Source organism: Balaenoptera borealis (assembly GCF_965194805.1).
Source record: "Balaenoptera borealis genome assembly, chromosome: 11".
NCBI lineage: Eukaryota > Metazoa > Chordata > Mammalia > Artiodactyla > Balaenopteridae > Balaenoptera > Balaenoptera borealis.
The window spans coordinates 102,568,353-102,593,810 of NC_138868.1; the positions used below are offsets into that span (position 1 = coordinate 102,568,353).

The 25,458-nt window shown below is 44.0% G+C and overlaps 1 protein-coding gene across 2 annotated transcripts in view; it reads left to right on the plus strand.

Moving 5' to 3' along the window:
- GRAMD1B (GRAM domain containing 1B) overlaps positions 1–25,458 on the plus strand; it is a 185,080-nt gene that overhangs the window by 26,579 nt on the left and 133,043 nt on the right. The window lies entirely within an intron of this gene.

The window sequence follows — 25,458 nt, forward strand, 5'->3', positions numbered from 1 at the left end:
TAAGGCAACTGCTAACAGCTCTAAAAGAGGAAATCGACAGTAACACAGTAGTGGGAGACTTTAACACCTCACTTACACCAATGGACAGACCATCCAGACAGCAAATTAATAAGGAAACACAAGCTTTAAATTACACAATAGACCAGATAGATTTAATTGATATTTATAAGACATTCCATCCAAAAACAGCAGATTACACTTTCTTCTCAAGTGCACATGGAGCATTCTCCAGGATAGATCACATCTTGGGTCACAAATCAAGCCTTGGTAAATTTAAGAAAATTGAAGTCATACCAAGCACCTTTTCCAACCACAATGCTATGAGATTAGAAATCAATTACATGGAAAAAAATGTAAAAAACACAAACACATGGAGCCTAAATAATATGTTACTAAATAACCAACAGATCACTGAAGAAATCAAAGAGGAAATCAATAAATACCTAGAGACAAATTACAATGAAAACACAATGATCCAAAACTTACGGGATGCAGCAAAAGCAGTTCTAAGAGGGAAGTTTATAGCTATACAAGCCTACCTCAAGAAACAAGAAAAATCTCAAGTAAACAATCTAACCTTACACCTAAAGGAACTAGAGAAAGAAGAACAAACAAAACCCGAAGTTAGCAGAAGGAAAGAAATCATAAAGATCAGAGCAGAAATAAATGAAATAGAAACAAAGAAAACAATAGCAAAGATCAATAAAACTAAAAGCTGGTTCTTTGAGAAGATAAACAAAATTGATAAACCTTTAGCCAGATTCATCAAGAAAAAGAGGGCGAGAACTCAAATCAATGAAATTAGAAATGAAAAAGGAGAAGTTACAACAGACACCGCAGAAATACAAAGCATCATAGAAGACTACTACAAGCAACTCTATGCCAATAGAATGGACCCCCTGGAAGAAGTGGACAAATTCTTAGAAAGGTATAACCTTCTAAGACTGAACCAGGAAGAAATAGAAAATATGAACAGACCAATCACAAGTAATGAAATTGAAACTGTGATTAAAAATCTTCCAACAAAAGTCCAGGACCAGATGGCTTCACAGGTGAATTCTATCAAACATTTAGAGAAGAGCTAACACCCATCCTTCTCAAACTCTTCCAAAAAATTGCCGAGGAAGGAACACTCCCAAACTCATTCTATGAGGCCACCATCACCCTGAAACCAAAACCAGACAAAGATGCTACAGAAACAGAAAAGTACAGACCAATATCACTGATGAATATAGATGCAAAAATCCTCAACAAAATACTAGCAAACAGAATCCAGCAACACATTAAAAGGATCAAACACCATGATCAAGTGGGATTTATCCCAGGGATGCAAGGATTCTTCAATATACGCAAATCAGTCAATGTGATACACCATATTAGCAAGTTGAAGAAGAAAAACCATATGATCATCTCAATAGATGCAGAAAAAGCTTTTGACAAAATTCAACACCCATTTACGATAAAAACTCTCCAGAAAGTGGGCATAGAGGGAACCTACCTCAACATAATAAAGACCATATACGACAAACCCACAGCAAACATCATTCTCAATGGTGAAAAACTGAAAACATTTCCTCTAAGATCAGGAACAAGACAAGGATGTCCACTCTCGCCACTATTATTCAACATAGTTTTGGAAGTCCTGGTCATGGCAGTCAGAGAAGAAAAAGAAATAGAAGGAATACAAATTGGAAAAGAAGAAGTAAAACTGTCACTGTTTGCAGATGACATGATACTATACATAGAGAATCCTAAAGATGCCACCTGCAAAGTACTAGAGCTAATCAATGAATTTGGTAAAGTTGCAGGATACAAAATTAATGCACAGAAATCTCTTGCTATCCTATACACTAACAGCGAAAGATCAGAAAGAGAAATTAAGGAAACAATCCCATTCACCATTGCAACAAAAATAAAGTACCTAGGAATAAACCTACCTAAGGAGGTAAAAGACCTGTACTCAGAAAACTATAAGACACTGATGAAAGAAATCAAAGATGATACAAACAGATGGAGAGATATACCATGTTCTTGGATTGGAAGAATCAATATTGTGAAAATGACTATACTCCCCAAAGCAATCTGTAGAGTCAGTGCAATCCCTATCAAATTACCCGTGGCATTTTTTACAGAACTAGAATAAAAAATCTTAAAATTTGTATGGAGACACAAAAGACCCTGAATAGCCAAAGCAATCTCGAGGGAAAAAAACGGAGCTGGAGGAATCAGACTCCCTGACTTCAGACTATACTACAAAGCTGCAGTAATCAAGACAGTATGGTACTGGCACAAAAACAGAAATATAGATCAATAGAACAGGATAGAAAGCCCAGAGATAAACCCACGCACCTGTGGTCAACTAATCTATGACAAAGGAGGCAAGGATATGCAATGGAGAAAAGACAGTCTCTTCAATAAGTGGTGCTGGGAGAACTGGAAAGCTACATGTAAAAGGATGAAATTAGAACACTCCCTAACACCACACACAAAAATAAACTCAAAATGGATTAGAGACCTAAATGTAAGACTGGACACTATAAAACTCTTAGAGAAAACATAGGAAGAACACTCTATGACATAAATCACAGCAAGATCTTTTTTGATCCACCACCTAGAGTAATGGAAATAAAAACAAAAATAAACAAATGGGACCTAATGAAACTTAAAAGCTTTTGCAAAGCAAAGGAAACTGCAAACAAGACAAAAAGACAACCCTCAGAATGGGAGAAAATATTTGCAAATGAAGCAATGGGCAAAGGATAAATCTCCAAAATACATAAACAGCTCATGCAGCTCAATATTAAAAAAACAAACAACCCAATCAGAAAATGGGCAGAAGACCTAAATAGAAATTTCTCCGAAGAGGACATACAGATGGCCAAGAAGCACGTGAAAAGCTGCTCAACATCACTAATTATTACAGAAATGCAATTCCAAACTACAAAGAGGTCTCACCTCACACCAGTTAGAATGGGCATCATCAGAAAATCTACCAACAACAAATGCTGGAGAGGGTGTGGAGAAGAGGGAACCCTCTTGCACTGTTGGTGGGAATGTAAATTGATACAGCCACTATGGAGAACAGTATGGAGGTTCCTTAAAAACCTAAAAATAGGGCTTCCTTGGTGGCGCAGTGGTTGAGAATCTGCCTGCCAATGCAGGGGACGCAGATTCGGGCCCTGGTCTGGGAGGATCCCACATGCCGCGGAGCAGCTAGGCCCGTGAGCCACAACTGCTGAGCCTGCGCGTCTGGAGCCTGTGCTCCGCAACAAGAGAGGCCGCGATAGTGAGAGGCCCGCGCACCGCAATGAAGAGTGGCCCCCACTTGCCGCAACTAGAGAAAGCCCTCGCACAGAAACGAAGACCCAACACAGCCATAAATAAATAAATAAACCCAAAAGTAAAAAAAAAAAAAAAAAAAAAAAAAAAAAAAAAAAACCTAAAAATAGAATTACCATATGATCCAGCAATCCCACTACTGGGCATATACCCAGAGAAAACCGTAATTCAAAAAGACACATGCACCTCAGTGTTCATTGCAGCACTATTTACAATAGCCAGGTCATGGAAGCAACCTAAATGTCTGTCAACAGATGAATGGAAAAAGAAGATATGGTACATATATACAGTGGAATATTACTCAGCCATAAAAAGGAACGAAATTGGGTCATTTTTAGAGATGTGGATGGATCTAGAGCCTGTCATACAGAGTGAAGTAAGTCAGAAAGAGAAAAAATATCGTATATTAATGCATATATGTGGAACCTAGAAAAATGGTACAGATGAACTGGTTTGCAGGGCAGAAATAGAGACACAGATGTAGAAAACAAACTTATGGACACCAAGGCGGGAAAGTGGCGGGGGGTGGTGGTGGTGGGATGAATTGGGAGATTGGGATTGACATGTATACACTAATATGTGTAAAAAGGTAACTAATAAGAACCTGCTGTATAAAAAATAAAAAAAATAAAATTCAAAAAAAAAAAAGAGACAAGCTGTGGCCAATGATGAGCTGACATGGGAATCCAAAGTCTCAGCACCTTTGCCTCAACTGGGGTAATACCAAAAAGGCATCCTAGCTCAAAGCTCCCCATGGAATTGGCAAAAAACCAAACAAAAAAACCCAAAATAGTTGGCACCATGCAGGGAACTCCAGACCCCACTCATCCAGGTGAAGTGGATAGGTAATGGAGAATGATTGAATGAATGAATGAATGAACCTTTAAAAATAAATATATTGTGTATTTAATACATATAAATATTACATATGTATGCGTGTATTTATACACATATGTATATATACATATACATATATTTTTAAACCCTGGGTGTCCCATAGGGCAAGTGAGGTCCCATTGGCCGTGGGATGGTGACTCACATTTACCAGCAAGAAATTTTAATTTGTGTGTTGAATGCAAGATTCTTGTCTTGATGTCGGCAGTCGGGTTAGATCCATCCATGTCAGAGAGACTTAGAGACTTGGCCTGCTCTGTTCTGGTTGAGGACAGGATAAGCCCACCTGTGGCTGAGGGATGAAGAGTCTGGAGTCACAGGTGGCAACTGATTGTGAATTAGAGAGTGATGGGGGCAGCTGAGGAAGAGAATGTTTCTACCTCTCCCAAGGCTGTTCCTCTGCAAAATACTGTCCATAACTTCCCAAGCCGACTCTGTTCCTCACTCTGTCTACACAGATGACTTCCCAGGGGCTGCCTTTGACTTCTATTCCAGTAGCAGTTTCCAGCCTGCTTCCATGGGGTAAAATTCCAGCCTGGAGCGAGTTTTCTTCCCTCGGGCTGCTTTGTATCATCAGTTTCCTCCTGCATAAATGGAGGATCATGATAATCCCCACCTTGTAGGTTGGTTTGAAGATGAACTAAGAAAGGTAAGGCATCTCTCTAAAGTGTCTGTGCACAGTACATGCTCACTTTCTGATCGTTTCCTTTTATCTCCCTCCCCATCAAATTCAAGGGAAAGAGGTGTTTTCATATTGGTGTCCTTTGGGGCCAAGCTTATCTGATCTGAAGGACAGGCCCTGGGACTTGTGGTTCTTTGTCATTGCACCACCTTTGCTGAGTCACTTGGGGTTGGCAGACGTGGAAAAAATAGTGGTCCAGAGGGTGGTTAGGGCAGTGTGTGATCAGCTAAGGCAGCCTGTCCCGTCTCAGTATTTCCCTGTGCACTTCTGGAACCTGATTCCCCTTCTCACGGGAAAGGGAGGGGGCCAAGTAACCAGCGCTGAAGGTGTTACACGTATTTTGCCCGTGCTGAATTTCCTGTGATGTGGCTTCATGAATCTTTGATTTCAGCTTAATCAGTGCTGCCCCGTAAGGCTCTGTTGGAGGACTAAATGCTGGAGGGCAGGATTGTCTTCTGAGATTGAGATGAGTGGCATTCTTTGATATGCAGGATAATAAGGAGAGAAGATGCTTTTGGTGCTAGGGAGAAGATGCAGAAAGAGAACTTTTAGAAAAATGAGAAGTTGTAGGAAAGAGCCAAGGTAAGATTTAAAGACAGTCTTTAAGAGAGAGATGAGGTGGGGAGCGGGAGGTACAAACTGTTAGGTGTAAGATAGGCTCAAGGATGTATTGTACAACATGGGGAATACAGCCAATATTTTGTAATAACTCAATGAAAGTTACCTTTAAAAATTACATAAAAAATTAAAAATTAAATTTAAAAACATGAAGCATTTGTGAGATTAGGATTGGTTTTGTGTGTGCTCTGTGATGCTTCTGCCATCTTTCATGAGACTTATTTGGGGAACTTATAGTTTGAGAAACACTTTAACTTGTTATATCTGAATATTTTATGAGTACTTAGCCTTTTTTTTTTTTTTGCTAAAGGCACAAAAATGATTTATTAATCTTTCAGCAAACATGCATCACAAACAAACAGAAATCATTCTCGCGGCCTGAAAAGCACCTGAAGGCGGGCTCAGGCGTGCCGGCCCACCCTCGGGACTTGCGTGCTGGTTGGACTGGAGGTGCCCCGGTGCCCGTTGGCACTCTGCCTCCAGGGCGGGGGTGTTAAAGTCCTTGGGCTCCAGATTCCAGGGGCAGAGCCCACAGCCCCTCCCTCGGCCTGGCCTCGGCCAGGAGCTCCCCCTCCCTGGAACGTCTGTGGAACCAGCTATGAGCACTTAGTCTTATATTAGTAGGAATATTGTGATCTGTTTTATCCCCATCAACATCAATGATAAATATTGTTTGAATATGTACTGTGTAAGGGACATGTTTAATATTTAGGAAAATAGGAAAGCAAACATTTAAGTCTGCTTTGGTAGAATCTGCCACTTAATACTGATGTGAACTTGACATATTATTTTCTTTTTTGAGATTCCTCTTCTCAGCACCCAATTTTATTATCTTCATTATATTTTTCACTTTTGAAATTATCCTGTTTTTTAAGTTGTCTTTGTTGATGATCCGTATCCCATCTCTGCAGCTCTCCTGCCAAGCCACAAGAATTTGAGGTCTTTAGGAGCAGGGGCCTTGGCCGCTACTATGTCTCTGGTTAGAACAGAGCTGGTACCTAGAAAACACTCAACGACAGCACAGACCGCATGCATTTTATGGAATGAACCGTGGTTAGTAGTTATCCTTATTATGAGTGAGTGCACCAAAGGGCTAGGAAAAAAATGTAAAATACCTCCTCTTTGCTCTAGGAGTTTATATTCTCGGACCCGAAGGGCAGCTGTGGGCAGAACTCTGCTCTAAGAGCGTGCTGACTAGAGTTTTATTTTTTGCAACGCTATTAAATACCTCTGTGGCTTTATACGTGTCTCTTAACTTCTTTGGCCTTTGGTTTCCTGTTCTGAAAGGGAATGAAGTAGACAAGATCTTCTTTTTTCTTTCTCCCCCCTTTTAAAATATTTATTTATTTATTTATTTTGGCTGCGCAGGGTCTTTGTTGCAGCATGCGGGATCTTTGTTGCGGTATGCGTACGGTCTCTAGTTCCCTGACCAGGGATCGAACCCGGGCCCCCTGCATTGGGAGCGCAGAGTCTTAGCCACTGGACCACGAGGGAAGTCCAGACAAGATCATCTTTTAGGCCTCTTTTTGCTGTCAGGGTTGGTCCATGACTTTATTAGTAGAGTTATAGACGATGATAAAATGATAAGCTGCAGACAGAGTAACAGTGAAAGGAAGCAGGGCTCAACAGGAGCCTGCAGCAGTGCGCCAGGACGGTTTCTGTCTCTGCCCGTGAAACGCCTCTCCAGGGACCTGAGTGACACCGGTCCTCCACTCCCAGCTGTGCAGCCAAGGCCACCTCACCCTCCTGGTTCAGTTCATGCAACTCCCTTCTCCGCCAATCGCTGAGCTTTCAAACTGATTTTCCCCACAGATATCCTTACTTACTTCAACCTTCCTCAGCTTCCTTGCATGTTTGAGGCCAGAAGGGGCCTTTGTGGTCACCCAGCACACCCAGCAAACTGAGGTTCAGAACGGTGAGGCTACTTGATCTGTGTGCTGCCGAGCTAGTGGCAGAGCCAGAGCTGGACCCAGACTTCTGAGCCCAGCTCCAGCACTATCGCTGCACCGTACTTGTGCTCTGTTTTCCGTATGTTTTTATTCTTCATAGTTGAGTGTTGCTTTACGCACGACTCCAAAATGAGTGTATATGGGTGCTATAGAGAACCCAGTTGGGTGCCCTGAAGTCTTTTCATAACCCACTTTAGCAGCCCGCCTGCTCTCGCTGCAGATACAAGGCTCACTGAAGATTTGCTACAGACTTATCTTACCATTAGTTGATGAAGGTGGTAATAATTAAGTAGTCAGCAGGTATTTATTGCTTGCCGCACTTTTGTTTTGCACTGTGCTGAAGTGGTGGGAATGCCAAAGAAGGACCTAGAACTGCCCTCAAGGGCTGGCAGGCAGAGGAAGCAGGAGCTTCCAGATTTCTCCCTCACCTGCTCCCATCACCTGCAGTCAGGCACCTCCTGCCTCTTTCCCCGCTCGTCGGTTCTCTCCATCCTCATCTCCTTAGCTTGAGCCTTCATCCCCTCTGCTTTACTGAGAGGGCTTCCTTATAGGCCTCCCACTTAACCCTTTACTTTCTTCTAATAAACAAATCACTCCCCTCTCCAGATTTCTTCAATGCCTCCTTGTCCTCTACAGGATGAAATTTCCTCCTGTTTCTGGAACACACAAGGCCCTTTGTGACGCAGACCCTGCTTACTTGCGCACATTCATCTCTTGCCATTCCCACGTCCTCCTTCATCTCCAGCAGTGTGGGCTTTGTGCTAAGGTCAAGGTCCTTGACTGAGCTTGCATCTGTTTCTTGCCACGTACCAATCTCTCCACTTGGAATGTGGTCTGCTAGTCAAATTTTACTCATCTTTTAAATGTCAGCTCAAATGCTTCCTCCTCTGTGGAGTGCTATCTGTGTTCCCATGCAACCCAGGTGTTCTTTCGCTGGTATGGGTACTGAACTTTGTACATACATTTCCCCATCGTGCCCTCTGTGAAGCAGTTACCTTATTGCGTGTGATCTCATTGTTCGATGGACTGTCTCTTTCTCCGCTAGGCAGTAAACTCCTTAAGGGTGGAATGTATCTTTCTCTTTGTGTTCCCTCCAATGGAGCCTGGCACATAGTAAGTGCTCCGGAAATGCTGGTTTGAATGAAAGATGTGATTTCACTAAGTACTATTGAAACTAAGCCAAGGATGGAATACTTCTTACCCCAAGAAGGAAGAGTTATTCCAAATGCTGTAGAAATGTCAGAAAGAATTGAGATAGGAAGAAAGGCCATTAGGCAGTCATTGGTGACCTTTGATAAAGGAACAGTTTGTATCAGGCAGTAGAATTGGAAGCTTGATTGTAGGGGGTGAAGTGAATAGAGAGGGAGTGGCTGCAGCTGGTGGGGATCACCAGTTAGGAGAGGTGGGTAATGAAAGGGAAAAAGGTGGGTAGCTTCAAGAAGTATGATGCAACCAAAATAGTCTGACCCATTTGGAGTGAATATTTGCCCTCTTGGGGCAACTGGGCATCACAAGTACCAACTTGTCTCATCCAAATGAGACTCTGGCAGCTGAGCTCAGGAATGGAGCCTGCCCATGCAGTGTCATTCATTACCTTCTCACTCAAATTGCCCAGAGAAGGAACTGGATGTAAAGAAGAGTCTGAAGCAGATGGCTTTTTTGATCTAAAGAACCCTAGCTAAAGAAACAGGGAAGGGCCAGGGTTTCCCCTGCTTGTTGTAACACCCCCCCCCCCAACTCATTTACTGCTGAAATGTGAGTGATGAGCAGCAAAGAGAGAGGAGAACAGGAGCATTTTGAGTGACAAGAACGTGTAGGGTATGTATGTACACGTGGAATACTTTTTAAGTGTCAACTCTGTAGATGGGCAATTACAGAATGGAAGTAGAGCTTCTGGACTAGCTCTCTGTGCGCCTATAATTTCCCCTCAACTCTGAGTCGGACCCCCTTAGCCAGTGATGCATGTTGTTGGGGAGGAAGAAAAATTTCCTGTATCCTTCTAGGTTCTTCTGGCTGGTCTAAGAATGAAATTGACATGAGACAGATGAACAGGAGAAAATCAAACAGAAGTTTAATAACATGTGCACACGGAAGAGACCCAGGAAATCTGAGTAATTTGCCGTCATGGCCCAAGCCCTCTCCTTAAATACCATCCTCAGCTAAAGACAGAAGAGGATGCTGAGGGTGGGGAGAGTCAGTGCTGGGAGGTGACCAGGAAAGGCACAGTGAACAAGGGTGATTGTGATTCAGATTTCAGTTGTTCCCTTCTCCGCTGATAAGAGTTGCTAGAGATTTGGTCCTCCTCCTCTTCCAGGTGGAGAGGGAGACAGCCTGATAGATGGAGGTTTCTCTTACAAATGCAAAAGTCTCTTACAGAAGGGCAACTCCTACTTGGTTTTTAGAGCCCTTCCCAGGTCTGCTGTTTTCTCAGAAAATAACCAGCTTAAAACAATCGATGTGCCAAAGAGACATATCTTAGGGTGGCAAATTCTGCTCCCTTATAATGTATATGCTCTTAGCTCAGCAGAGTTACATAGAGGACTCAACACTCTTGCGGGCTTCAGGCATCTTCCAGCACAATCGCCGGCCTAGTCCTGAGCTTGGAAGAGCATTTAAAGGACATTGTTTTAGGGGGGACTCTGTGTTGGTCAGAAAGAACATCGTAGATGAGTTATAGTTACAGTGGAGTTAGGGCAGATGAAGGGACTTGGTTTCATTAAATGGGACACTTGTAGTCTTGCTCTAAATAAATCAAGAAGAATAGAACAGAATTTGAGTAAAAAATATTTCTTCAAATACTGACTTTTAAGTGAGATAATGTGAAAAATGCATAGAGTAGGCACTCAGTACATGTTAGTTTCCCTTTCCTCTATGAAACAAACTTTTGGTTCTTCATAATTTTTTTTTTTTTTAATAGGGAGCATTTTCTTTTTTTTTTTAAATTTTATTTATTTATTTTATTTATGGCTGTGTTGGGTCTTCGTTTCTGTGCGAGGGCTTTCTCTAGTTGCGGCAAGTGGGGGCCACTCTTCATCGCAGTGCGCGGGCCTCTCACTATCGCGGCCTCTCTTGTTGCGGAGCACAGGCTCCAGACGCGCAGGCTCAGTAACTGGCTCACGGGCCCAGTTGCTCTGCGACATGTGGGATCTTCCCAGACCAGGGCTCGAACCCGTGTCCCCTGCATTGGCAGGCAGATTCTCAACCACTGCGCCACCAGGGAAGCCCCGGTTCTTCATAATTAATTGTCTTTAGCCTTTCAGCTTCATTTCTCAACACACATTAGGGTTCTTTAGGGTAGGGTCTTTGGGTACTTTTGTGTCTGCTGCTTTCTAGCACAGTACCTGGCCCACCCAAAGTTTGCTTTCTCATCTTTTCCCTGTTTACAGGCTGCCATTCAAAGAGTTCTTTAAATGAATTTTAAGTGAATGAATGATCCACTTTGTAGATCATCAAAATCTATTTTATGCCCTTGTCCATGTGGGTGAATCCCAGAGCAGAACTTGAAGAGGGTTAATTGAATATAGGGCAGGATGCGATGGGTGGGGTGAGAGGTTGTTTCCTTAACATTCTCAAACCAAAAATTAATGATTTGTGGTTTATTCAACTTCTGTTTTCTTTTGTTCACTGTTCTCATAACAGGTGTTCCAGTACCTGTTGCCTTCTTGCTAGTAAAAAGTGGACAATGAGGGAATTTCCTGGTCCAGTGGTTCGGACTCTGTGCTTCCACTGCAGGGGGCATGGGTTTGATTCCCTGGTCAGGGAACTAAGATCCTGCATGCCGCATGGCATGGCCAAAAGAAAAAAAGACAATGAGTGGCGTATACCTTATCAGAAAGTTGTCAAAGTGCTTGGCTGAAAAGATAGGCATTTACTCCTGTGTGGAAAATCATTTGTGGAAACAGATCAGCCTGTTAGACCCTGACATCCTCACTCTAGGCCCGGTCCATACTGTTTCTTCCCAGGCCCCTGAGGGGCTCTCTGTGAGTTGGTAAATGACCGAAGTTCTTGGTTAGAACTGTTTTTATTTCTTGTAATTGGAAAAAAAAAAAAAAAAAAAAACCCATGATAACAGTTTTACCATAAACTAGTTTTTCCTGGGGCTAAGGGCAAAGTTGGATGGGGGATGGATGGGGATGGGGACGGGAGTGGGGGCAGGGAAGGGGAGGCAAGGAGGCTGAAGGGCCTCTTTCTGGAAAACAGCACAACCTGCAGTCTGTCCTTGAACTCCATGGTCCCTCCATGGTATCTGGCCATTTGTCTATATTAGGGTTTCTGCATAAACAACCCTCCTCCCCCATGTGTCCTTTGTCCTGTAGGACTCAAGAATTCGTCCTTCTTTCTAGATGCATCAGCTTCTCTCCTTGGGTGCCTCTGTCCTTGGCCCCTGGGGCAGAACACAAGGCTTTTTGTATCTTGCCTACCTTAACCTTTAGGACTCATACACTTTTCAGCTTAAGGGTTTTGAATTCTGTTAACTAGAGGGAAACAGGTGATGACAAAATTAACTGCCAGTTGGAAAGCCAGAGTCATAAAATGTCTTGAAAACATTTATTTTTAATTGAGTTGGATCTTCAATCAGCTGTAAAATAGACTCTTGCCACTTTTTTGGGGGGGCGGGGGGGTGAATCTGGAACGTTCCTGTGGGAAATCACCAGTTGTTTCTGGAGCATCAGCTGCCCAGTCTACTCCAGGTTGGCTCCTAAATCAAGCTGCTTCTACCTCGGCTGGCAGTAGAATCAAGTTGGCACTGCCAAGTGTTTCCTACGCTTATTTCTGTGAAGAGGCCCTCAGGGCACTTGCATTTCTGCTCTGCGGCTGGCCTGCCCTTCCTGAGTCCTGCTCTCAGACCTAAATGAGATGGTCCTGGGCTCCCTGGTCTTCAAAGCCTCCCCCTTGGGCTCAGGCCAACCCTCCCCTGGCTTCCTGGAAGTCCCTCGAGACCTGGCTCTGGCTCTAGGAAGTCCTACGCTCTCGCTGGGCACAGTGCTCTGGTTTATTTGGTGTGCCTGTGGCTTTTTCACCAGCTGGTTGATGAAACAGCTCTACTCTGAGCCATAAGTTATTTTTTTCAGTTATCATCACACTTGTTTATTTCTGTGATTTCACCTGTGGCCTTGAGACCTCATGGCAGGTTGCATTATCGGTCCCATCTCACGTCAGTGCCTGTTGCGGGCAAACGCTTGTCACTTCTCGTTTCAAGGTTTTTGCGGCCTTGGACCTCCCAGATGTTCTTGCTTTCTGGCTAAGGGCTGCCTCCTGCAGGGCAGAGACATTGGCAATTTCATCAGAATGAACATTCAGGCTCTTCCCAGTTCCCCCACCCCAAGCTCACATCTCCCCCTGTCTCATCATTGAGGTCATTCCTGCCGCCCAGCCCTTCCCAGTCTTAAGTGAAGGCTATGGCCCAGCGTGGTCATGTGCTCAAGGTGAAAGAATCAAGAATTCTGGAGTAGATAGCCTGGGTTGAAATGCTCATTCCTTAGCTTACCAACCATTCGCTCTTAGACATGTCATATATTCCCCTGAATCCTTATTTTCTTCATCTTTAAAATGAGGATCAGGAATTCCCTGGTGGTCCAGTGGTTTGGACTTGGCGCTCTCACTGCCGAGGGCCCTGGTTTGATCCCTGGTCGGCTGGTCGGGGAACTAAAATCCCACAAGCCGCACCCTGCGACCAAAAACAAAACAAAACAAAACAAAACAATAAAATGAGGATCAGAGTATATATATACATGTATATATATACACACATATATTTTATCTACTTTATAAGGTTGGAAATATCAGATGGAAGAATGTACAAGAAAGCACTTTGTAGACTGGAGAGCACTGTTTAAATGTGAAGGATTACTGTTAGTATTAAACATATTAGTATGCAATAGCTTGACTACACTGAAAAAAGCAGCCAGTACTTGCGCTAAAGGAGGGTTTCTCTGATGCAGCCAACAGGTTATCTCCAAGGCTCAGGCAGGGCCACCATCAACACTGGCGATAGCCTCTCAGGCTTGGATTTGTCGTAGCTCTGCAGCGCAAAGGGTCAGGTAGGAGGAGAAAATCAGTGAGGCCCTGGAGAGACAGCCACGCTTCTGTGTGACATGGGGCTCGACTGGCCAAGGTGGGAGATGCAGTTATTGAGGTGGGGTCTGTGGGATCCTGTAGAAGAGACATTTAGGGGACGATATGGACAAAGCTTGGAGGAATGAGTGGACGTGGTGTATTTGGGGAGCACAGTTGGCTCAGTGTCAACAGAACTTAGGCGGCACTTCCTGTGGGGGGAAGTTGAGAAGTTGGTTTCGTGTTGTAAGGCAAAGGTCTTTGGACTGTCATCTGTGACATTAGGGGAAACCTTCAGAGGACTTGGGAAGAGGCATGTCTAGCTCTGTTTTAGAAGATAAAGGCGGTGGTCTAGGCGAATTCCTTGCTGGACCGGCTTGCATCCGCCAGTTGTGCACATAGCTTCCCAGTTGTGATATTTTTAGTGACATCACGTTGGTGCTTGAAATCACACGTGGTGGGAGAATTTACAGCACAGAAGTCAACAAGTGATACAAGTCATTCCCCTCTCCACTTCAAGCTGGTTGTTAAAAATTTATCCAGGGACTTCCCTGGTGGTGCAGTGGTTAAGAATCCGCCTGCCAACGCGGGGTTCGAGCCCTGGGCCGGGAAGATCCCACATGCCGCGGAGCAACTACGCCCGTGCGCCACAACTACTGAGCCTGCGCTCTAGACCCCGCGAGCCACAACGACTGAGCCCGCGCGCCGCAACTACTGAAGCCCGCGCGCCTAGAGCCCATGCTCCGCAACAAGAGAAGCCGCCGCAATGAGAAGCCCGTGCACTGCAACGAAGAGTATCCCCCGCTCGCCGCAGCTAGAGAAAGCCCGCGCGGAGCAACGAAGACCCAACAGCAGCCAAAAATAAATAAATAAATTTATTTTAAAAAAATTTATTTTTATTTATTAAAAAAAAATTATCCAGCACAGTTAAGGGGCCATTTCAGTAGGGTAGGACTTTAGTACAATAGTTTGCAGACTCGGGATATGCCTTAAAAATCCTTCAGGCTCCACCCAGACACCCAGAATCAGAATCCAGGGCAAGTGAGGGTGTAGGAACCTATTTTTTAAAAAGTTTTCAGTCAGTTCTTGTGCAGCCAGTCTGGTATGACCGGGGCAGGGACAGAGGAGTAGGGAGGAGGGGATGGATATAAAAGACGTTTCAAAGGTAGGAGCAACAGAACTCTGCGACAGATTGGAGGCAGGGAGCGGAGGAGAGGGAACCGCTGAAACTATTTCTGAGTTTCCTTGTTTGGATAGCTAAGTGGATGGATGGTGATGCAGGTGGCTGAGCGAAGGAAAGCAGACGCAAGTGGTTTGGTAGAAGAGGTGAGAGTGCGGGAGGGAGCAGGCAGTTTTGGACATGCTGCTTGAGGAGCCCATGGACGCGGGGTCTTGGTCATGTCCTGTAAGCAGCTGGGTCCGGGGAACTGATGCTTGGTGGAACGGTCCAAGCTGGTGGTACAGGTTTGGGAGTCAACATGGGGGTCGTTGAGGCCATGGACTTGCACGAGATTATCGGGGGAGAATGTGTAGTGAAAAGAAGGTGACTGTGGGCAAAGCTCTAACCATGCAGAGGTTGGTAGAAGAGGAGCCAAGAGGAGATCCAGCAAACACCAGTTTGTATTTTGATTACCAAAGTCAGTGGTTCCTTGGAGGGACCAAAGGCGTAATAGAAACCACACATTGTTTCATTTGAATTCTATCAACCCAGTGTGATGAGGCGTGTTATTGGATGCTGACCTGAATGGTAGCTGTGTGCCTTTGACTTAAAACAGTCTCACAAATTAACCAGGAGACAGACAGTGTGTTGTCAGTTATCTCTTTCAAAACCTGATAGTTGGGAATATAATTTAAAGGTTCTTGGTGTGGAGGAAGTGGGGATGTGTGGGGAGCACAAGCCGGGGCTCTTGGTGTGTCCTGGGAAAGTCTCCTGACTTGCCCCTGTGAGGGGAAATCGACGGAGAAGGAACTTTAACCCATTTTGAGTCGTTTAGATAAAGTGACCAGGATCAAGATGATTGTCCAAGGGACATCCCTGGCGGTCCAGTGGTTAGGACTCCACACTTCTACTGCCGGGGACCCGGGTTCGATCCCTGGTCGGGGAACTAAGATCCCGCAAGCCACGTGGTGCAGCCCCCCAAAAAAAGATGATTGTCCAAGATCAGGTTTTGAGGTTATCTGTGGACAAAGTGGCTTCTGGCTCTCCTGGGGTTTGAGAGCTCTTTGCAGCTTCCTGGCACTTCCTTCCTTCTCCAATGTGAAGGCTCTGGATTGGGAAGGAAGGGATTTTCTAAAGGCAGGAGGGGCCCCAGGGGGCTGGGGAGGGAGGAAGGCGAGGGAGGGTGGGAGGAGGCTGGCCTCTGAGACTCTGCTGCCCAGGGCCTTGGCGAATTCTCACAGACTTCAGGTCCTGGGAAACAACTCGTCGGCCCCGTTCCGTCCTGAGTAAAGGTTTACCACCAGGAGACCTGGTGAAGTTGTATTTACTCTCTTCAGACGGTGTAAGATTTCAGTGTGACGCTGAGTAGTGATTGAGGCCAAGGAAGCTACTGGGATGTGGGAAACTAGGAAAAGGCAGTGTGTTCCTTTGGCTAAGCGCAATTGAAGAGAGATAAGTTGGCACAATTCTCCTTGCTTCCCCCCCCCCCCCCCCCCGCCTTCAGGCCCCATTGGAGGGATGTAATGGGGTAGGTGTAAGTCTTTTAATTGTGTGAGGTGAGAGGCCTAGAATTTTGTCGTGGGTGAGGGATGCTTTACCCTTTGTGAAAACTATCTCAGAACAGGGCATTCGAGAAAATAATTTTTTGTTTCCAACCGAAGCTTGATTATCTATATTCTTGAGAGCCAGGGATTAGCATGAAAATTTAAAACTCATTGTTTGGGATTAGTAGGTACAAACTGCTATATATAAAATAGGTAAATAACTAGGTCCTACTGTATAGCATAGGGAACTATATTCAATATCTTGTAATAAACTATAATGGAAAAGAATCTGAAAAAGAAGAGATATATATATACACACACACACATATATATGTGTGTGTGTGTATAACCAAATCACTTTGCTCTACACCCGAAACTAACACAAATTGTAAATCAACTATACTTCAGTAAAAAAAGAAAAAAAAAAAGGGATACCAATGTCACCAAAAAAAAAAAAAAAAAAGGTACAAACTTCCAGCTATAAAATACATTAAGTCCTGGGTATGTAATGTTCAGCATGGTGACAATAGTTAATAATATGATGTTGCATATTTGAAAGTGGCTGAGAGAGTAAATCTTAAAAGCTCACATCACAAGGAAAAAAACTGTGGGACTTCCATGGCGGTCCAGTGGTTAGGACTTGGCGCTTTCACTGCTGGGGCCCGGGTTCAGTCCCTGGTTGGGGAACTAAGATACCGCAGGCCTTGCGGTACGGCCAAAAAAAAAAAAGTAACTATGTATGGTGACAGATGTTAGACTTATTGTGGTGATCATTTTGCAATCTATACAAATATCGAATCATTATGTTGTACACCTGAAACTAATACAATGTTTTATGTCAATTATACCTCAATCAAATAAATAAGTAAAAATTAAAAATGTTTTAAATTAACAAAAGAGAAAATTCAATACTCATAGGCATTTTAGAAAGAAAGAAACAAAAAAAAAGTTGCAGCCTTGGGCTTCAGAATCTTTTCCCACTGACGAATACCTGTGATGTCTAATTGGAGGGCCACCTTCTTTCCTGTTCGCCCTCCAATGGAGGCTCTGTCAGGCATGAGGTACGGCTTCCTCATGATGGATAACTGAGAGTTGGGCCACAACTCTGGCATAGGGGTGGCTATGCCACCCTATGGTGGCTTTATTTAGAAGGTTCACATCTAATTCAAGTTGGCATCTCCAGAGCACCAAACCCTGAAGCTTAGTCTGCTGGAAACATGGATGAATGAATGGTCCATCAGGAATTCATACAGACTGGTGGGCTCCTTGAGGTCACAGACCAGGCCTTACAAATCCAGTAAGGCCTAGCAGGATACTTTGAACACAGGTGTCCAGAAAAGGTTGATGAACATTTTGGAAGCACATTGTAATCTAGAGGGAGCATGTAATCTGTACTCAGCAAAGTGTCTTTCTGGACTGCTGGGGAGTATTCAGCAGAAAGTGGAGACCTCAGAGGGAGGACAAGGCTAGATATTTGTACATTAATTTATCATGTTGTACATCTAATATGTGCTAAGTACAGTGCTGGGCACTGGGGATAGAAAGAAATGACATAAAATGGGATCTTTGTTCTCAAATAACTTACAGCGTGGTAGAAGGTATACAGAACTGAATCAGTAATTACTGTATCCCAAGGAGTATGATAAGTGTTATGATAAAGGGAAGTACAGGGCAGGGTGATATAGGGACCATAGTGTGGGTGGTGGCCATCGAGGAAGATTTCCCTGAGAAGGTACAACTTTTGGAGGATGATAATAGCTATAATATTGAGTACCTACTCAATGCCAGATACCTTTCTAAGTATTTTGTGGGTACTAATTTATTTAATTTTCACAACACCCCAGTGAAGAAGATACTTTTATCATCCCCAGTTTATGGAGGGTGAAATTGAGTAGGTGGAAGAATCGAGATTTGAGTGCTGACCGTCTAAAGCTAGAGCCCTCAGACTTAATCCCTGAAGATCCTGCCTCAGCGATGGGAATGAGTGAAACAAAGAGGGGAGTGGAGAAAAGGATAAACCAGGCGGGAGAAGAGCAAAGTCAAAGCCAGGGACAAGCAGAATGACCGGAGTGGAGAGTGAAATTCTGGAGCCGGTGAGGGAGATGTGGGAGATGTGGACGCTAGGAAGGTAGATGGCAGTCAGCTTACTGGGCTTTTATAGCTTAGTTTTAGGCTAAACTAAGGAGTTTTTGAACTTTGTTCTGAAATTAGGAGACGCCTAAAGGATTTTAAGCCAGGAAGAGGGGAATTCCCTGGCAGTCCAGTGGTTAGGACTCCTCACTTTCACTGCCAAGGGCCCGGACTCCAATCCCTGGTCGGGGAACTAAGATCCCTCAAACCACACGGTCAAAAAAAAAAAAAAAAAAGTAGTAAGCCAGGAAGAGCCATGATCAAATCTGCATATCAGGAAGAACACTGTTGTATCAGTGTCAAGGGTAGACTGGAGCAGGGCCGGGTTGGCAACAGGCAAAGCAGTTAGGAGCCTATTAAAGTAATCTCCGCAGGAAGTGATGAGAGCTTGACCTCACGCAGTGGCAGTCAGAGTGTTGAAGGGAGGATGGGATGCCTTTGAGGGATAGTAAGGTAGCATCTGCAGGACCTGGTGTGAAATTGACATGGAGGTGCATTTCTAATTTGCATGCATCCTTAGTTGTGGAGTCCAAGGAGAGGACAAAAAGATGGTGAAATCAGTATTGGGCATGTTCAGTTTGAGATTCCTGTTGGACCCATTCACCATGGCAAATGTATGATAATAAAAATAAGTAGTATTAACATTTTTGGGGTACTTATTACTTGCCAAGACTTCTGTTAAGTGCTTTATATATCAGTTAACTTGCTCAATCCTCCAAACAGGTCTGTGAAGTGACTTACATTCTAAAAGACAAGGGGGCAGGAATGTAGAGAGAGGTTAACAAGCTGCTCTGAGTTACTCAGATAACAAGTGGCAGAGCTGGAACTCAAATCCTGGGTTTGATCTGGAAACCTCCACGCTGTTCAATAAAGCTTTCTCCGGTGATGGAGACGTTCTCTAGCTGCACTAATATGGAAGTTAATAGCCACATGTGGTTATCAGGTTCTTGAAATGTAGCTAGTACGACTAAGGAACTGAATTTTTAATGAATTTAAGTAGCCACATGTGACTAGTGACAGCTCAGTGCTGTGCTGTCTTTGGGGGTCATTAACTTATCCATCATAATTGAAGCCTTGCGTGTGGACATGATTCCCCAGAGATATACTGCAGTGGATTTTAATCTTCTGTGGGTTACATTCTCTATTTGAGAATCGGAAGAGAGCTATAAATCCTCTCCCCTGCATGTGTAATATAACAATTTCAGAGATCCACAAAACCTAGGCTCCCCAGGTATAAAGCTGGAAGAGCAAGAAACCCAATAAAATGTGAACTCCTTGAGCATGGATTTTTCATCTGTTTCATTTACTACTTTGTATTTGGTATCTAGATTCTCGAACAATGCCTGGCCTATAGTTGGTATCAGATAATTTATTAAATGAGTGGCTGAATGAGTCCTGGGAAACATTTTAGGACCAACCAGAAGAAGAGTCCATGAAGTTCCCTAAAAAAGAAGAGAAAAACAAAAGTAGGATAAAATCCAAGAAAGAGCAGAGGGTTTTGTCATAGAAGGCAAGAAGGGTGAAGTTTAAAGAATGGGAATAATCATCAATGCCAGACCTGCCTGGGTGGTCAAATGAGGTTAGTATGTAACTATTGTCATTGGCTTTGGCAGTAACAGAGGTCCTGGTTGACCAAACCAAGGAGGGGTAGGGATGTGGTCCAGGTTACAGTGACTAATTCACGAAATCAGTGGTGAGGAAGCAGAGGCAGTGAGTGTGATGTCCAGTGGGTCTCAATCCTGGTTGCCCCCCAGGATCACTGGGAAGCTTTTTAAAAAATACGCATTCCTGGACAGGCTCAGACTCTGACTTGGTAAATTTGGGGAGGGGGCCAAGGAATCTGCATAGAAATGCTCCTAGCTTATTCTGATACAGTTTTTTTTTTTTAAAGTAATTTAGTTTATTGATTGCCTTAGGAGCATTAAAATGTTTTAAAGATGAACGATTTTAAATTACGTAGAAAAACCAATAAATGAGACGTGCCTGAAATAGGGAGATAAGGATTTCTTCTTTGTTTATTAATAACTGCTTAATTATCACAACACATTATATGCAAATCTCTGATAGAGTTTTGATGGAAGTTTGGCAGTCACCAAATAGTGCATTCTTTCAATAAAATATGGCCCTGAAGGGACGGAAGGAAACATAAAGGAGTTGAGGGAGAGATTTTTTTTTTTTAAAGACAGAGACATGGGTATGTTTAGAGGCAGAAGAACTATTAAATAGAGAAACATTAGTGACTTGTAATGAGTTAAAAGATATTTAGCTGGATTCCGAATCCCTCAGTCTTTGACCAGCTACCCACCTTGCTACTTGTTCCCAGGGGAGGCATTAAGCAGAAGCAGTCCTGCTACCTTTGTAGACAGATCATTAATCTTCACGCAGAGCATGTTATTTTCTAAGTAGTATTTGAGAATATTCAGGTATGTTGTGTAAGAAGCTGGCAGTCATTGGCAGTGTCCCAAATCACATCTGTTTACTTATCGTCTATTATTAGACTTTCCTATACCCGCTTGCCAGATGACAAACAGAAACTATTCTCTTTTATTCTCTACGTACAGGCTACCTGCCTTTCTTCCCCCAGATGCCCTTCCTCTTTAAACTGAAATGGTAGATGCTAGAGTCATTTCTCAGGCGGATATAATTCAACATGAAAACCCAGCCTTTTATCAGTGACAGTGGGACTCTACTTTTCTTTTTTTTTTTTTTTTATAATTGCTTTACAATGGTGTGTTTCTGCTTTATAACAAAGTGAATCAGTTATACATATGTTCCCATATCTCTTCCCTCTTGCGTCTCCCTCCCTCCCACCCCTCTAGGTGGTCACAAAGCACCGAGCTGATCTCCCTGTGCTATGCGACTGCTTCCCACTAGCTATCTATTTTACATTTAGTAGCGACTCTACTTTTCAAGTCAGTGGCTCTCAACATTTTTTATCATAAGGTTCTCTTCTGTTAATTTCCTCCCATGTATTGGATGTTTCAAAGTATTTATCTGCCAAACTAACTGTGAATATTAAGTAAAATTGATGTCCAACATTTCTGGTACACCTACCAAGGCCCAAACGTGGCCCTAGACACTTTCTATAGATGATTTCTACCATTTCTAATCCCCACTGCAGTCCTTAAAGGCATGTGGTGTATACCCATGTCTGACACTTAGAAAAGCTAAATAATATGCCCAGTATCACTGTGCTAAGTGGCAGAACTTGTGTCTTCCTGACTCCAATTCTTGAACTCAGATATTGGGAAATAGGCTGAGAGAGGGTAAGGGACTTGGTCAAAGTTTATAGGGCCAATAAGAAACAAAGCCAGGGCGAACCTCGGTTTGTCTGTCTCCATGCTATTCTACTACATCCACTACTTAAATTTATTTCTTCCCCCACTTTAAAAAAATTATTTTATTAATTTTTATTGGAGTATAGTTGCTCTACAACGTCGTGTTATTAGTTTCTTGCTGTACAGCAAAGTGAATCAGTCATGCGTATACATATCCCCCACTTTTATTAATCAGATATTTATCAATCAAAGCCACTCTAGGGGCTTCCCTGGTGGCGCAGTGGTTGAGAATCTGCCTGCCAATGCAGGGGACACGGGTTCGAGCCCTGGTCTGGGAAGATCCCACATGCCGCAGAGCAACTGGGCCCGTGAGCCACAGTTACTGAGCCTGCGCGTCTGGAGCCTGTGCTCCGCAACAAGAGAGGCCGCGATAGTGAGAGGCCCGCGCACCGCGATGAAGAGTGGGCCCCACTTGCCACAACTACAGAAAGCCGTCGCACAGAAACGAAGACCCAACACAGCCATAAATAATTAAATAATTAAAAAAAAAAAAAAGATTCTTCCATGCCACCTTTAATTCCCATTAAAAAAAAAAAAAAGCCACTCTGAGCTTTTCAGAGCTTCTAATTAGCGTAAGATAATTGGTATTAACACACTAGATTGCTCTGATTAGAGCCAAAAACAAAGAAATGTGAAAAATGAGTGCACAGCCTTAGTGTGGGTAAATGTACAGGTTCCATTAGGCTCTGGAAATACTAAATGACATCTCGCATAGCCCCATAATTGCTTGGAATCCCCTGAATCTCTCAAAACCCCTTCCGGGCTTAGGAGACCCCATTAGTGTTGTCTGGGCGAGAAAGAACTGTTTCTACTTAGGAAGCACCAGCTCAGAAAAAGTGCCAAATTTAGTTTCCCTAGGAGTGAAGCTGTACTTTTCATGGGGCAGAAGCACACCTTCCTGCTGGCTTGTGGGTTTAGGCTGAACTTCCTGCCAGTGCCCGGGGGTGGGGGAGGGAGGAAGGGAGACCAGTGGAATCATGGGAATTTACCCAGCCTGCCTTGCGGAGCTTCCTGCTAGCTCGGTAGCCTGTGAATTTCTGCCTCTGGAGTGTGCTCTGCCTCAGATTACAATGGATTTTTCCCAGCCAGGGTTACTGGTTCAGTGTGACCTTCTAGGATAAGCTCCCAGCACTAGCTTGCTGGCAGAGAACAAAACCAGGACTCCAGATTCGGTTCGCCTCAGCTGGTTTCCCTCCCGAACATTCCGGGGTGCACAGAAGCGCTTCCCCACCTTATTTAGTAACACAGTGTGCTTTTTCAAAATTTAATTGCTACAGTGGTTTTTATCAGCAGCTTGAATTTGCAGCAGGAGGGATTTTAATCATCCTCATGCGTTTTCTAGAGCTCTTTTGGGGGAAAGGCAGACGGTTGCTTATACAACTTCCCTTCCTTGCAGTGTTAAGTGACTTTCAGTCATCTAGTGCCCAGGCTAAGTCATTCCAAATCGGTGTTTGGAGTTTCTTTTCAGACTTTCTAAGAGACGTTTTCATCCGTGAGCGCCCTCTGCCGGACTTCCTTCAAGTTCTTCTCAACTTCCTTAAGCCGTAGAGCCGGCACTGGCCACCTGTCCCTCCAAGGCCTTGACTGAAATGGAGTGGTTGTGGACGTGGCCCCTGACCTTCTGGCCTTCCACAGTCCTCTACAAGCACCCTACCGTGGTGATGGCTTTTCTGCGTGACCTCAGAAGACCGGCAGATTCATTTAGGGAACAGGGTGAGCTGCCCAGTGTCCAGGTGGTCTGTATCGTTTGAAAAGGCTCATATAAGAGAGGAACTGAGAGTTTTTGCGAGAGAGCAAGGCCATGTCTGAATCTCTGGGAATTCTGCTCAACAACGATCATTTCATGGGGCTGGGTGGAGCGGGAGTGGTTGGCGTCTATCTCACCTTTAAAGAAGGTGGGGAAAAAAGTCCTGAAAATGGGAGGAGAGAGGACCAGGCTCCTTTGGGGGGTGGGGAGGCAGGGGGCTGTCTAGAGGAGGAGGGAGCCCATGCGTGCTGCAGCTGTTGCTGCTGTGGAGTTACCCGCAGTTCCTCCTGTTGCACGTCCTCCTCTCCAATATGTTGCCTGAAATCCCCCAGCAGAAGTGTCTGCGACCTGCGCCCCTTCATCCTTCCGGTGTTGCTGCATCGCAGTGCTCAGGGAACACTTGTGCCTCCTAGGCCGGGGCTCCTTACGTCCCAGCCTTCTAGCACAGTGCCTGGTATGTGGTAAATGTTTGGTGAGCCGAGCTGAACCAGAATGCCCTCTCAGGATCCCCTGCCGGTCCAGTGGTTAGGACTCTGTGCTCTCACTGCCGGGGGCCCGGGTTCAGTCCCTGGTTGGGAAACTAAAATCCCACAAGCCACACGGAGTGGCCAAATAAATTAAAAAAAAAAAAAAAAAAAGCCCTCTCTTCTCAGTTCTGCTCATCCTGAATCTGTTCAAATTTCAAGTGTCAGCAAAAAAAACCCTTGCTGTTGAGATGGTCTTCTCTTACCAGCCCCAGAAGGAAGCGATCTTTCTCTGGTCTATGTTTCTGTAGCTTTTAATATTTACTTCTAAGAGTTATCATTTTCTACTTTTAAATGTAGTTTAAAATTATAGTTTATATTGACTCTTACTTTACAGATTGTAAACACCTTGAGAGCAGGATCCCTGTCTGATTCATGGCTTTATTTTCCATGACCCACAAAACGATGACTTGCACGTAATAATAGCATTTGTACAACAGTTAGTATGTGCCAAGCAGTATTCTCCATACTTTACATATGTTCATTCTTTAATTCTTACAACAGCTTTACATTCTTTAATCCTTACGACAGTAAGAACTATCATAACATCTATCTCCATTTTGTAGGTAAGGAAAATGACTAATAATTTGCTCAGGGTTGTGTTAAGTAGGAAGTGGAGGAGCTTGGATATAACCTGAGGCAGCATATTCCAAAGTCTTGACTTAACTTGGATGCTGCCTTTTGACATATGTGCACACAGAGGGCATTGTAGAAATACTTGTTGAATGCATGCACGTTGATATTTCTTAGTTATTTAGAACCAATAAATCGTTTAAAGGTGATCCATTGTTAACTTTCATCTCCACCCTCTGAAGGGTTTTCTAAGCAATGGGAAGGCCAGAAGGGGGCGCCAGAAAGTTGGTTCTAGTTTTGGTTTCAGAAGCTGGATGGCTTGGCCTCGTTCAGGTTCTGGTTTGGAAGTCAGCAGTGCCATCTAGTGAGATAACTTGCTAAAATCAGCTCAGAATTATTTTTCTGAAACTCTGGTACTTCTCATTTAGTTCTGGGAGCCCCTCTATTAGCTTTACGTTAAGCTTTGATTGCCAGAGGGAGGGTAAGGTGAGAAGGAAGCACAGCCCCATTATAGATAGCTTAAATGGAGTCCAGTTTGATCTCTTCCGTGAAGAGGCTGTAATGCTGATTGTGGTCATTGGGTTGGTTGAGCCCCTTTGGGTGTTAGATAGTGTAAAACACTGGGTTCCAGACAGCCATCCCTCCTACTTCTCCTCACATGTACTGCCAACGGTGTAGACTGGTATTCCTCTCTCTCGTTTTTTTTCTTTTTAAATTATTATTATTGTTGTTATTTTGGTTTTCCTCTCTTGATGCTTGCCTCTGGAGCTGAGTCTGCTGTGGAATTTGAGTCCCAGTCATCTGTGGGTTGCCTACTGTAGTCTTAACACCTATTCCAAGTTGTATAGAAGAGGGTGCTTGATACATATGACAGGTCAGCCCCAATGTAAGAGATCCCATGGGGTAG